This window comes from Astatotilapia calliptera, chromosome 22 (genome assembly GCF_900246225.1).
Source record: "Astatotilapia calliptera chromosome 22, fAstCal1.2, whole genome shotgun sequence".
NCBI lineage: Eukaryota > Metazoa > Chordata > Actinopteri > Cichliformes > Cichlidae > Astatotilapia > Astatotilapia calliptera.
Genome location: NC_039322.1, coordinates 8,381,685 through 8,396,159, shown reverse-complemented (window position 1 = coordinate 8,396,159; position 14,475 = coordinate 8,381,685). Strand labels below are relative to the sequence as shown.

The 14,475-nt window shown below is 40.7% G+C and overlaps 1 long non-coding RNA gene across 2 annotated transcripts in view; it reads right to left on the bottom strand.

Annotated features, from left to right (window-relative positions):
* Nucleotides 1-14,093, bottom strand: part of LOC113014986 (uncharacterized) — a 107,258-nt gene extending 93,165 nt beyond the window's left edge. Inside the window, exon 1 of one of the 2 annotated variants that reach the window (XR_003271039.1) lies at nucleotides 13,639-14,093. This is a non-coding gene — a long non-coding RNA (uncharacterized LOC113014986). Of the gene's footprint in view, nucleotides 1-7,317; nucleotides 7,473-13,638 lie in introns of those variants that run through there. The other variant, XR_003271040.1, reaches the window with a different exon arrangement.
* Nucleotides 14,094-14,475: the final 382 nt, after the last annotated feature.

Sequence of the window (14,475 nt, the reverse complement as noted above, 5' to 3'; positions counted from 1 at the left end):
CGTGAATGATTTGTTTTATTCACACTTTTATATACGATCGCCTATCATTGGTCTCATAATAATGTTATTTTCTATTAATCATTTACCAGTGAGGAACACCAAACGCTAGCCAGTTAAATGTGACGATTCCTTCTGCCTGTCCCCAAAAAGCTCACACTGAATTGGGAAAACGAGCACTCAGATTTGTAGCTCCTTCCTCCTGGAACCAACTGCAAAATCAACTAAAACTTGATTGATTACTTCATGCAGGAATTTGTGATGAATATTTTTGGAGATAAAATTTATCAAATAATTCAGAAGGCAGCACAGATCAAATTGATTGGTGATTATTTAACATTTCCCTGATCTTATTGACCACTTAAAGCTTTTACACAGGGAGCCATATTAATTAATCACTTTATCACACTCACTAATCAATGTATGCAAAGTGTAAAATTGGCCTCTCAGTTAGTGAGAAACACACTCTACCTCCTAAGCCAAAGCTATTCCACAAAGGCAGAAACAATTAATTAATTGTAAAAATGTGTATACGCGTCTTCTAAACTCTTAAAATGAGACTAAATGGATATTAAAAGTAGAAAACATCCATCCACTTCCATTTCCCCAGCTACTTTCTCTTGCTGTTCCAGTAGTGGGCACCGACGAGTTCCCAAGCCAGCTGAGGGATGTAACCTCTCCTGCATTTCCTGGGTCGACCCTGGGGACTCCTCCCAGAAAGACATGCCTGAAATCTCATCGAGAGGCATCCTGATCAAACATCTGAACCTAAGAAAGAGGAGCAGCTCTACTCTGAGTCTGAGCTGCTCACCCAGTCGCTAACAATGAGCCCAAATGCTTTATGGAAGAAACTCATTTTGGCTGCGTGCATCAAATATTTCATTTTTTCCTCTCACTATCCACAGCTTGTGGTCATAGTGAGGGTACCAGTCACTAAGCACCAGTCATAGGCAGAGGCCTTTTACATTTAATAAAACATTAATATTTTGTGGATGTGTAAGTCTGATAATCCAACAAGCTAAGCCCATGTGATCAAGCTATTTTAGCAGCTAAAGCGTTTTTTAGTGTGGTTACTTATGACTAATAAAATTGATACCTAAAAAAAACAGGCAGCCATTCACACCTGTGGCCAAATTCTAAATTAATCTAACGAGCACATCTTCTGGCTGAGGAAGAAAACTACAGTACCCAGAAGCTCTGTACTCACAGGCACAGAGACAACATATAACTTCAAACCAGGAACCTTCTCCCTGCAACAGGTTAACAATTTCAAACTAGAAAATAGTTTTATAACTAGACATATCACAGTGGTGCATATAAATATACAGCTAGGATCATAAATGAGCCACTTGAATTGAATTCAGCTGAGGTTTATTTAAATAGCACCAAATCACAACAGCCACATCAAGGTGCTTCAGTACCAATGATGAAAACGACGCCCTGTGAGCAAGCACTTTGTGATGGTGGGAAGGAAAAACTCCCTTTTAACAGGAAGAAACTTCTGGCAGAACCAGGCTCGGGGAGGGGGGAGGGGGGCGGCCATCTGCTGTGACAGGTCGTTTGGTGATTGGAAAGAGAGAGGGGAAAAAAAAGAGAGCTGGGATGTCATGACAAAATATAGACTAAAGCAAAGACTAAAGTTTACTGACGTGCTGCAGAGGTGTATAAATATGTGGGGAGTGAAAAGAAGACTCGGTCGGAGCCTGTAGCAGCTTAATGATGGGGTGGTATGGAGTCACCTGAACTAGCCCTAACTTTAAGCTTTACTTTTCCATAAACGTTTGAGTCCAATCGTAGAAGCAGAGAGGGTGTCCGTTTCTCAAATCCAAACTGGGAGCCAGTTCTGAAGGAAAGGCTCTGCCTCCCATTTTAATCAGTCGTTTAATCCACTCACTTGCTCCACAGAAACCTCCAAACTGCTTGTGGCATCTATTCGCATATTTCCTGCAGTCAGATTATTAGCTGTCCTCTTGTGCGGTGTTTTTGATCCTGACTCTAATTGACCTCCCTCCCTGCGAGACTTGCCCGTGTTCTGGATGTTTCCGCTGTGAAAGCCCTTCTCCCTGACGCGTGGATAGAGCTGTTGTGCTGGGGGTCAGAGGGCAGCGGGGTCGTGGGTTAACACCACAAGCTGCTCTACAACAACAAACAAGTTGTCCCAAAATCCCCAAAAGGGAGCTTAAAGACTTCACTTTCAGGTCCCATAAATCCCATCACACCCCAAATAAACAGCTAATTTTCACGCTCAAGGCGCCACCGTGAATGTCTCTTTCAAAGCCGCTGATGAGTTTGCGAGCATGTGGATCTCGTCTTTCACAAGACAAATCTATTTTCCACGCTGCCGTCAGCTCTACTGCATCTCCTCGCTCTGTATCTACAGCATTAAAAACGAGTAATGGAGTGAAACACGTCGAGCTAATGGGGGATGAGGGTGAGAGGCCTGATCCGCTGACGGAAGAAATGTTTGCTTGGCGATGAAAGCTACGTTCTGCCTGTGGGATCAGGGTGTCTGTTTGTGCCCCTGGAGGTGTAGTGAACTGCACCAAAATCCCCGCTGATGATGCGATCTTCAATGGAGAGGTTAACAAGTTTGACCCCAAAGGCCTCATGGTCAAAGACAGACAGACAGGCAGACAGACACACAAACATACAGGACGCCAGCAGAGAGGATGTGTAGAAACTTTAGCTGTGGTTAAACAGCGTACAGGAACATGTAGCACAAAAATGTTAAGCTATCTGAGCTGTTTTGTTTCTTTAGAAGTACTTTGTAAGAGAAAACGAAAGTCAGAAAAACCACTGAACATCCTACTTAAAGAAAATAATAACTTGGGCACTAATAAAATATACCATAAATTGATATGTCTGGTTTTATTTCCTCTGTCTTTATTTATTTACAAATTAATTAATGATTTAGGCAGTTTTGATCCTGATGCCTTGAAATAATGGATCTGTGGTCTCATCTCTTGTAGAGCACCTTCAATAATAGAAGTGGTGATATCTGATGGACGGAACAATGACTGTGCACACAAACACAGTCACCTCAAGCTGCAAAAAGCAGATCACTGTGCAAAATGCTTGATAATGAGAGATGTGGCAAATATTAAGTGTGTAGCAGTCAATACGTTTGACTTGATTGATGCACTACTGCCCGGTCACTATAATTATTATTTGTGTGGTGGATCAGACACAACAGCAGATCAGCATATGTACAAGAAGAGGATGGAAGCAAAGATTTAACCTTGTTTATAGAATTCATTGTATACAATGAATTATTTAACCTGCAAATATTATTGGACATGAGCGGGTGAGGAAAATGAACAGGTAAAATGGATTTCTGTCATAACATCTGTTCATTTAACCATTTTTTACTTCTTTGAGTTCATTTCCAGTTTGTTTGTTTTTTTAAATAACATTGTAGCAGGCTGAAGCTGGGCAATTAATCAAATCTCAATTTCAGGCAGGATTTTGGCCTTCAGTGAGTCTAAAAACAACATTAAAGAAATAAAACTATGACTTATTTGCAGTAACTTTCCTTATGAAGCTCTCACTTTGTCCTGTGTTATAAATTCAGCATTTCCTTTTCTTTTACAGCGTTTCTAAAAGCTCCAAATCTCTTACTGTTTATTTCAAATCAAGCCAAGATGACTAAAAGACTGTTTTTGGTCCAACTAGAGGAAATAAAAGTCATAAACGGTTTCAGTCTGTAATTTTTTTGGGATGGACTGTTAAGAACTGAATCGCTCTTTGTCTCTGGACGTTCAAGGTGTGAGACCAAAGTTGTCTGTTTGCCCCCCAATTTTCTCTCTGTGGCAACAGTGCAGGCCCCTCGAGCCGGCCAAGTCGCTTGCCACATGGGCCTCCTGTTTCCTCTGTCTGCCACGGTAAAGTCCTCAGGCTGGTAGAAAATATCAAGCAGAATCACAAAGTCACACTTATGATGAAGAACAGCTGCTAGTCAAGACCTAAGTTAACTCCAGTTAAGTCCTAAGTTGGACCAAATACACTGAAATATTCAGCTACTATTCACAGTAGAGCTGGGCGATAGAACGATAACGATATGTATCGCGATATAACTTTTACTCGATAGAGAAATTAAGCTATCGTGATAGACCTCGCCGCTCTTGTCCTCTTAAAAAAAAAAAAAAAAAAAAAAGGTCAGCCAATCCAAATTCAGTAGCGCAGAGCCGAACCAATCACAGCCGCAGCGTCACGTCGCGTGACTTGTTACATACAGCACAAGTGCCAAGCCGCACGTGTTTGTTTGGGAAGCAGCCAGCGGGTAATGGAGGAAATGAGTGTGCCGACTAGAAAAATCAACCGAGCGTGACCGAAGAGAAAACAGATGATGGTTCCAATGCCGGAGAGATTGTCGAACGGAAGAGCCATAGAAGTTCCGTAGTGTGAAGGTATTTCGGCTATTTCAAGTCTGACAAAAAACAGAGTAGCGTGCACTGTAAATTGTGCCGAAAGCAAGTCTGGAAATACAATAAACTGGTGCATGCGTCACACTGTGCGCCACGTTATTGTTTCGGTGAAATGAATTTCTACAATACTGTTACTGTTAATTCTACTCTCTGCAGTGTTTAAATGCTTACATATACACACAGTTACTGTCCCTCCACACATACGACTCGGTTCTGCTTCTATGCCCCAGCTTTGTTTACTTTTTCCCACCGAGGCTTCTAGACTTCTGATTGGCCAACATTTCTGCACGGTTAGGAATCTAGCGCCACCTGCTGCTTTGGCATGTTCATAGCAGCGTTTTCCTTCATTTCTGCCTTTATGTGTGGACGAGATTATTTTTTAAAACAAAAACGGAAAATCTCCGTTTTCAAAAATACCCGTGTACGTGTGGACGTAGCCTCAGTCTCTGACTGGAAGCGCTAATTCGTCATTCGGCTTTTGTCAGACTAAAGTAACTGTTAAAACTGTTTGAAAAGCTAAGCTATACAACAAGGAGAGATTGAGAATTTCCTTTTAGTTCTCAGTTTATTTGATATTGACAAAAGTTAGTCAGTTTTGTCTGTTCTTCTGTAAAACAAACTAAGATTTATTTTTAGAATTAATATTTTGTTTCTAAGTGGAATTGACAATTTAGTCTGTTTCGTTTGTTCTATTTTGAAACTTAAACGCTTTAGCGGCTGCCTTTTGTGTAGTTTGTAATATTTGCCTTTATTTATCTGAAAAAGTCTCATGTTCCTTAAGTACATCTACCCTGTTGAACTTATTATGGGAAATAAATATTTAAATAAAAACAAGCTGCTGATTATTTCACATTTTACTTGTGAGCAACGGCACATTTAAATCTTACAAATATAGTTATTTGGCTTATATCGTGATAGATATCATTATCGCCTGAAATGAAAAAAACATATCGTGATATGAAAAAATCTCATATCGCCCAGCTCTAATTCACAGGCAACAAAATACTTCAGTTTAATATCAGAGGCTGCTAAGAAAAAGAGCAAATAATCACAGCGACAAGCATGAAGTCACAGAATGTAAAGTATTTCTCTATAAAAAAAACTTCACAGCTTGACTGTCTTCTTAATCCAGTGATAAATTCACTAATTGTTTCGGCTTTTGTCTCTTTATCTGATACTGGTTCATTTATCAGGAAATTATTAAACAATGTACATGACAGGCTGGAAGAAAAAACTACACAACAATGATAGATGACTGAAATAAATGTGTTTGTTTTTTACTGTAGTGCATTTGTTTGGACAGGCGGATATGAAACAGCCAAGGCCTCCAACCCTGCCTCGGGCTTTGCTCCAACATGGAGACCTAGTATCTCTGATCTTGACAAGTTTGGTGTTCCTAGTTATTATCTTCCTTGCGGGTGTTAGTATGATTCCACATCCAGGACCAGGGGCTGCCCAACTACACTGGGATCACATGCTCACAGAGCCCCTCCACCATGATTCATGAAGTAGCTCCTCAACATCAAACTGAGCCATTTGAGATGGTCTCGGCATCTGATCAGGGATTCCCCTGGTCACCTGTGAGGTGTTTTGGACACGTCAAACTGTGAGCAGACCTCAGAGCAGACTCGGGACACACTGGAGAAATTTTGTCTTTCAGCTGGATCGGGGAGGCCTCTCTATCCCCTCAGAAGAGCTGGTTTAGATGGCTGAAATTCCAGGCATCTCTTCCTTAATTGCTACCCTATGCAACCTGAATAAACAGAAAATGGATGGATGGATGGATCTACCCTCTGTAAAACCCTGAAACCTCTTTTTGCTCCGGGATCCCAACAGCAATGCATGAAGCAGCTCCGCCAGTGTTGAAAAAGGCAGCGCAGTCAGTAAAAGCCAGCCCACACTTCATTTGCAACAGTCACACTGATGGAGCGTCACTACTGTTGTATTCTGCCTAAACAGGTTAGGTCCAGACTAAACTGGCAGTCAGTGATTTAAAATCACAAACAATACACTGAGAAGTTAAGGCTGGCGTGCAAGGGAATAATCATCATCATCATCCATGCACATGGATCTACTGCCCTCTACTGGGAAAGAATATTTGAAACAACCGCAGAAGCAAAAACATTTCAGCTCCCTGCACGATTTAAAGCCGCTTGTGCAGTGCTCTCGTTACACAAAGATCACAGGAAATAAAATATACTCAGCACAAAGTGAGCAAAGGAAAGTCGTTAGGCTGTGGGACAGTGACATTTGATTTTTACGTGCAGCCATCACCTTAGAAATTAACAGCACCGACTGGAAATTCAACAATAAAATAATTAACATGAATTCAAATGTTTATTTTACATCTTTATCTGCAACAATGATGGATGTTACTGCTGTATTTGTGTCTCCTGTACACATTTATAATCACGTTTTTAGCATCATCTGATAACGCCGCTGATTGGAGCAGCAGCACTTTCGCGATCCTTTAAGCGCAGAAGAGTCACATGACCCGTCTAATCCAATCCTTTATGACAGATTCAAAATATTTTTGGTTCAAAATGTCTTGATATAATTCATAAGACACATATTTGACATATTACACTGTAGGTCAACAAGTAACAACAGTTTAAACCGATAATTACTTTCCGACACGAAATGTTTATGAGAGAAAGTTGATGCCCATCATCTCCAAATTGGTTTTAAGTTTTCTCGAGTTAAGGCTAATAAAGACTGGCTATGTTTAGCACACCCATCGGGTCACTTAAAATCATGCTTAATATTCAATATAAGTCAAACACAAACAGGTTTCAGCGCAGCAGAAATAACCTGCTGATAATAAAAATGGTGAACACACAAATAGTGACTGACTCCAACTGCTGTAAACACCAGCAAACACTCAAAGATGTTTCACCTGTGCGTTTCACTGTCCTCTCTTCATCCCGCTGAACAGGTGGTTGAAATCTTTAGAGAGCAGGTCTTCGACTTCTTCCATCATTTTTATTTTGTTTCACTTGAGAGATGAAAGTTTTCCGAATATCTGTTGTTGGTCTGTTAGCTTGTCAGCAGGCTAGCAGGCCACGCCCACCAGCACCTGGCTCTCCATTTTTATTTCTCTTTTGCTCAGCGGGCTCCTCCAAAATTCATCCTCTCAGTTCAGTCATGAAACTCCCTCCGTGCAGCTTAAAGGTCAAAGTTCAAAGAACTTGTGGAACCGGTTCCCAGTTTGAGTTCAGGAGACAGACACCTTCTCTAGTTTTGATATTGCCATGAACCTTTTCCTTTCCTAAAACTTCAGGTTCAGACCTTTATCTCCCCTCTATTGCATGTCATTAAATGTCATCTCTCTCCCTTGGCTTGTGCTTTGGCCTTTTTCTCCTCTCTTTTGCCTGAGCCTGAGTCTTTCTGTTTAAAAGGGGTTCTTCTTTCCCACCTTCGCCAAGTGTTCCCACAGGAGGTCGTTCGATTGTTGGGGTCTTTCTCTCTAACATTTTAGGGCCTTTACCTAAAAACACCCTGAGGTAACAGTTGTGTTGTTGTTATACAAATGAAACCTGTATAGGACTATATATACATGAGTATTATTTATATACAGTCTGACTGGTTTACATGAAAGCTATATAAGATATTCAGATTTTACCATCTACATGTTGAACTTTTTTTATTTTACTGTTTCGTGATCACATTATAAATTCTGTAACTTTCATGAGCTTAAGAAGACAAATAACTAATGATGAAGAAGTCTCAAAAACCCTCAAAAACTCATCAACAATGACACTCTTGGCTTTAAAGGGTTGAAGTGGAAAAGTAAACCAGCTTTCGTGCTACAGCGTTGCACAACCATTTTTACCCACTAGATGGCAGCATCACCACATGGATCCACAGTATGGTTAGTCTGTATAAAGGCTGTAAAAGCCTTTTTATTCATTCAAACAGAAGCAGGAAGCCTTGAACTCCTTTACATATGTGTTGACACAGAATTTTGAGGCTCTGTGAGGCGCACACACATACCTTTGAAGGCTAAAACAACGTATATTTTCCATTCGGTGAAGTTTCAAATGTGATGTAATTTCCTTCGGGATTAATAAAGTATTTCTGATTGTGAATGTTCAAACTGAATTTCTGCCCCATTGTGACAGGGAAGTCATTGAAACACGATTTGCATCAGTGTGGCATGCAATGTAAAACACACACACACACACACACACACACACACACACACACACACACACACACACACACACACACACACACACACACAAAAATGTAAAACACTTAATTTAAAGTGTTTTCTAATTATTAAATGCAGAAGAAAAATACTGCATCCATTATTGCTACTCCTGCTGAAAGGTGTATCCATCATATTAATTACATAATTGGTCAAAGCGGGGCTAATTTGAACATTTTCTTAATATATTTGCTTTAATCAGAGCCCCTGCATATTTTATAAGTCTGTGTTTTTATGTAATTTCTTAGCTCTTTCCAATCTGCAGGTTGTTCTTCCAGAGTCACCTTGTCTGACTGTTATTTAAACAGGATGCCACATTTTTGTGCTTCCTTTCTGTTGCATGAAATGTGGTTAGAGGTGCACTTAAGAGCTTTCAGAAAAGCCTCAGTGTGAGAAACTCCTTATTTTATTGCTGTTATTTAACCTCCTGTTTAAAGTTTTGAATCATTGCAGCCTGGAGATAAGGATAAGGAGAGTTATTTTGTTAGAGAATTCACTCAGGAATCTCTGATCTTCAGATAATCGACTTATCTGTTTGACCTTTGACTGAATTTGAGCATTTCAGCTTTGAGTTAAAAGAGTTCAAATCACAAACAAAAACCTATTTTATTGTTTTTCCTTCACGACAACACAAATGGATATCTGCTGTTTAATATAGGCCTGAAAACTGGCCTGAAACATCATGTAATCCATCTGCGGTGTGTGTTGTGTTTTCCCAGTGTGTTGTCTGCTGCTTCCTGCAGGTCTCTAAGAGAGAGATTACAGAGTCTGGGTGAGTCAGACCGACAGATGTGTCATCAGGTGAACCAGTCTGACTTCGGCAGCAGCCACAGCTGAGCTTACCGTCCCTCTCTGACCGTCTGTGCCCTCGTTCTGCAGCCCCCGTTATTGTCTCCTCTCACTCTCGCCCTCCTTTATCCTCTCCATCCATCTCTCTCCTGCCGCTGTTCCCTTCTGTCTGTGTCCTCCTTTTTACGCCTTTCACCCACTCCCTTTCTGTGAAGTCCCTGCCCTCATTTCCCTCATGTCTGCATCCCTTTACTTGCTCTCATTTTGATTTGTTTTGTTTTGATGCGGCTGGCTTTGTTTTTGTCCCTTAAAGAGCTCAGGGTGGGATCCTTTCCAACCTGAAGTGCCCCTGCCCCTGCTGGTGCTGGTGCTGCTGCTGCACAAACTGACTGAACTCAAATGGCCTGAAAGAATGCCAGTTGGGTCTGTAGCACGCAGACAAGCCATTACGTTATAAAGTATTCAACGCAAATGAATGACAAAAAGCACCAGCGAGTCATAATTATACCAAGAAACACTTAGATGAAACAACTCAGGGAGCTCTGCTGCTACAAAAAAGGAAAAGAAATCAGGAAGGCTTCATTTCACAGCCTTCCTGTAAGTCTTTTAAAGAAATTAAATAAATAAAATAAGATCAGTGGGTGTGTGACAGACAGACGAGATGGATCCACTGTGTGTTTTGATGTGAGCAGAACAAAATACAGCTTGTGGGCTTCTTTGTAACTGAAGCCTTGCTGCAGAAAAAAAAAAGAAAAAGAGAGAGAGCGAGAGAGAAAACTGACAGGAAACGATTTGTTGACTGCACCCGCCTTCCTCTCCTGCTGCAAAATGTGGGACATGACAGTACAAATCACAATTGCATAATGGATCTAGGTCAAACAACAAAAAATGACAGACCTGTGGAAAAGCAGCTCAAAACAAGGGAACTTTGGGAACAGTTCAAAGATTTTTAGGCAAAAGCTAAGATGCAGCTACGAGCCTTTCATCCACCTTTAATCTGAGGGTTCAACAAAGTAAAACGCCATAAATGGGGATTAGGATGACACCACAAGTCTGTGCTTGTGATTCCTGCTGCTGTAAAGTGATGTTGTGCACGTGTGCTTGTGTGTGTATGTCTGTTTGTGTAGGGATACAAAAGAGGGAGCGGGTGGGGAGGAGTCACCAGTGGACAACAACAGCTCTTTTCATTGCTGTCAGTAGATCCGGGTCAGCTGTGCAGGAGATGCTGAGAGTCCTGCAGCTGTTGGAGGGAAGAACAGCAGAGCAAATGAGGATGGAGAAGGAATAGCAGTGTGTGTGTGTGTAAGTGTGTGCGTGCTAATCATGTTGTGGGTACAAAAATCAGTTTTACACAGTCACATTGTGGGAACCTGCCTCCTTTTTTGGGGGACCAAAAAAGTTCACATAATCATAACCAGAGTATGAAGACCTGGTCTGAGGTGAGAGTGAACCTCCGGGAAATTAAACAAAGATATAGACAATGTTTGTGTGTGTGCGTGTGTGTGTGTGTGTGTGTGTGTGAGAGAGAGAGAGAGACAGAGAGAGTGCATGTGTGTCTGTTGAATGAGGAGATCTCCCCTATACAGCTCAAGCAGCCAATCAGCTGGCTCACTCTGACATAAAACCTAAACAGAGGCGAAAACAAAGATGGCTTTATGCCAGAAGACGACAGCTTCTGCTTACTCAAACTATTCCCTCCATCTGTTATTTGGGTTTTAAGCATGTGATATGACACCATTTGAATAATCCACACACACATAACCTCGAATATGAAAAACTGTGCAGAGCATCTTCCCCTCTCATACACTCTGAATTCTGGCATGGAGCTACATCAGAGAGCCACGCTGTATGAAATTTGTTGAAATATGTGTGAATCTTGGTGCGTGTAGTTGCTTTTTCCTCCATTTCTGTATTTTTCTTCTTTTTTTTTTCATTTCCCATCAGCGCTCTCCTTTTGTGGTGTCACAGAGTCTTGCTGCTGTTGTGACAATAGTGGTGAGTCATGCTCTCAAACAATGTGCCAAATTTGTCCATGATTAAATTCAGATTTATTATGCACGGGGACTCAACTCGACACTTTGATCTTCAATCTTTATCCTCTGTATCTGGGCAGAAGGCTTCACTAAGACAGACGGTAATCAGGAAAGGCTTTTCAGAGACAACAATAAGGAAAACTCATATTTTAAACTGTATTGAATTTTCCAGGAAACTAGTCCTGTAAGAGCTAATGTCTTTAGAACAGCGTATACTCAGGGAGGCCACGAGACTGTTGGGTAAAAGGTTTAATTCACAGAAAATGATCACAATGTTGGTTTAAATATTCAAAATGCCATTGCGTGTTGAAAAATGATGCTTAACTTTACATGTACATGTTCACATGTTTCCAGTCTTTAAGCTGAGCTAACTAGTTTTGATATGAGAGTGGGCTCAGTAATCAGAGTGAGCTCCCAGGAATATCAAATTAAGCTTCTTCCCAAAATGTTGCACTATTCCTTTAATACGTGTATGTAGTTGATTTAGTTTGGTTCTTATAAAGCATTTGTTCTTTATTTGATGGGCCGAGTGGGTCAGGATTTTGTTTTTAAATCTTGTTTTCAAACACAAAATCCTTCATGCGTCAGTGAACATTTGCTGTACCCATGAAGAGATGCTGCGAGTGCACAGTCGGGGAGTTTTATCTTATTAAGCCTTCACTCTTCTGGAGGATGAGTCAGTAATAAATACAGTGGAGGGCTGTTTTTGTGACAGCTTGTTAGAGAAGCTGCCAAACAAGCTTTTAGACACATTCTGCAAGGTTCAAAAGTGATTCATGATCAATCAGGTGAGTGGTTTCAACCAAAAGAACTTTTGAGAGGTCCTTTGTTGTGGTTATCCCTTTCACCATTATTCAGTTCTTTTATATTCATTCTTTGGAAAAAGATCTAATTAACCTCTTAGAAATTTAACTACCATGTGTCTTATCTTCTAGTTGGGGCACCTAAACACTGGAACTTAAAACACTAGTGGAGGAAAAGCTGAGATCTGCTTTCATTAAATGAAGCGATGTGCTGTTGACCTGACTGTCTCTGGGGGATTTTTGTCCTTCAGAGATGCTGAGCTGGGGGATTTTACCACCGGAGGGAAGGAATGAAGAGTCTGTTTGACAGATTTGAAGACATCAAGGTGATCTAATTTTGCCGCTTTACTCTCCTCTCTGAGAAGCTGATGTAGCCGTCCTTGAAAAGATTGAACTCCTCATATGTTAAAACTCCCCATCTGTGCACTCATGACGTCCTTTTCCATTCACTGCGATTATGGACAGTGGATGATACAGGCCGTATTTGGTGTACAAACATATGATTTGATTTTATTCTCATCGCCAAGCAAACATTCACTGGCCTTATAACAAGATAAATTATTGAATGTATTAAAAGATTCAATATTTCAGTTCAATATTTGTTTGAACTTGGTGAGAGTTACAAACCTCTGTGTCAGGGCTAAATCTTTTTACCGTGCGCAGGATTGTAGCTATTCACAGCTTTAATTGGATGATAGAGTGGTCGGCAGCTAAATTTATCTGATGTGTTTATTTGTGGACCTAAGCAGAGAGCATTTTACACTCTGATTAACTTTCTTCATGGAAGCAGGTTAGTCAGAATATAAAAGGAACCTGATGTTACTCTGCTTGTTCATCTGCAGTTTTTATCCTGTGTTTTCTTGTTCAGTGAGATAAGACTAGTCTGCTGTGGGTTTGAACACGTGAATTAAAGTCAGCTTCAGTGTCTGAGGTGGATTTGTGAAGGACAGTTACATTATTAACAACAAATGAAAGCCCTCCGTTCTGCATCTGAGATGTCGAATGTCTTTCCCCTTTTTTCTTATGAAGCTCTCAGATTTTTGCTCTCAGGTCCCAAACTCTTTTAGCACTTTGCCCAGGCGGAGCCACCTGACAGTTGTGTGGTAGCCTATGTCACCATGCTCCTCTAAAACTTCAAACTGTGATTCAGCGATCTTTTCCTGATGAAGTTAACTATTTTAGTTACAACAAGAGGAACATGGTTAATTTTTGGCACTGACTCACACAGCACCTGCCTGTGAAAATACGAAATATGAAAATACCACTTTTGGGTTCATTCCACTTAATAGCAACATTTCTTCCTGACAGATTTGAACAGCCATCTTTTGTAACACCTGCCAGTTTGCCCATTTCAGCCAAAGCGTTTCCAAGCATGCACTTACTTCTGTGAACGAATCACTCCTTGATGTAGGGCCTTTCATTGAGCACATTGCTGCCAGCTCCTGCTTCGTTTCAAACTTTCATTATCCCGTGCGCAAAGATAAGTAAGTGGGATGTGCCGTAGTAAAGCCAAAGAAGTCAGAATTGTCCATTTTGTTTTCCAGTTGAAGCTCCAGATTTCCTCCATTGTCACTGATCTGTTTTATTACGCTTCACCATGGAAGGTGAAGAGTAATAAAATCAAAGTCCACCAAAGGCTATTTGATAAACTCCCCCATTAGAAAATGGTTTACTGTATTTTGTGTGATTGTGAAAATCACAAAGCTGGTAGAGGTAAAGCGCACTTTCTTCTTTTTCATATGAGCTGACATCTTCCGGGAATTGCAATCTCACATCCTTTTCATAAACATCAGGTCCAAAGACTTCACCTCTGTCTTGTCTTCACTCATCAACTGCTTGTTTATCTTCTGCCTGCTTCCCGTCCTCTGCACCCTCCTTATCTCTTTGGCCTATTATTACTTGTTTAAAACTCTGGTTTCTTGCAATCCTTCATCTCTGAGGAATCCTTGAGATACAGTCTAAATTTATCCTGTTTTCCCAGAAAGTCCTGAGCTCTCCATTGATGCCAAAGTGCCAGGGAAAGCCTCTGAGTCCCTGGCATGGAAAATTAAAGAGTGAGGTAAACAAATGCGTGGAAGCACTTTGCAACAGGAAATCTTTTTAAAGACAAAATTAAACACATTTTCAGGTTGCAGGTATATTTTGTTGTATTCAGTGGTCAATGCATTATGAATGCTAAGTTTTTATAGAACTGTTATTTTATTTAAAGATACAAAGTT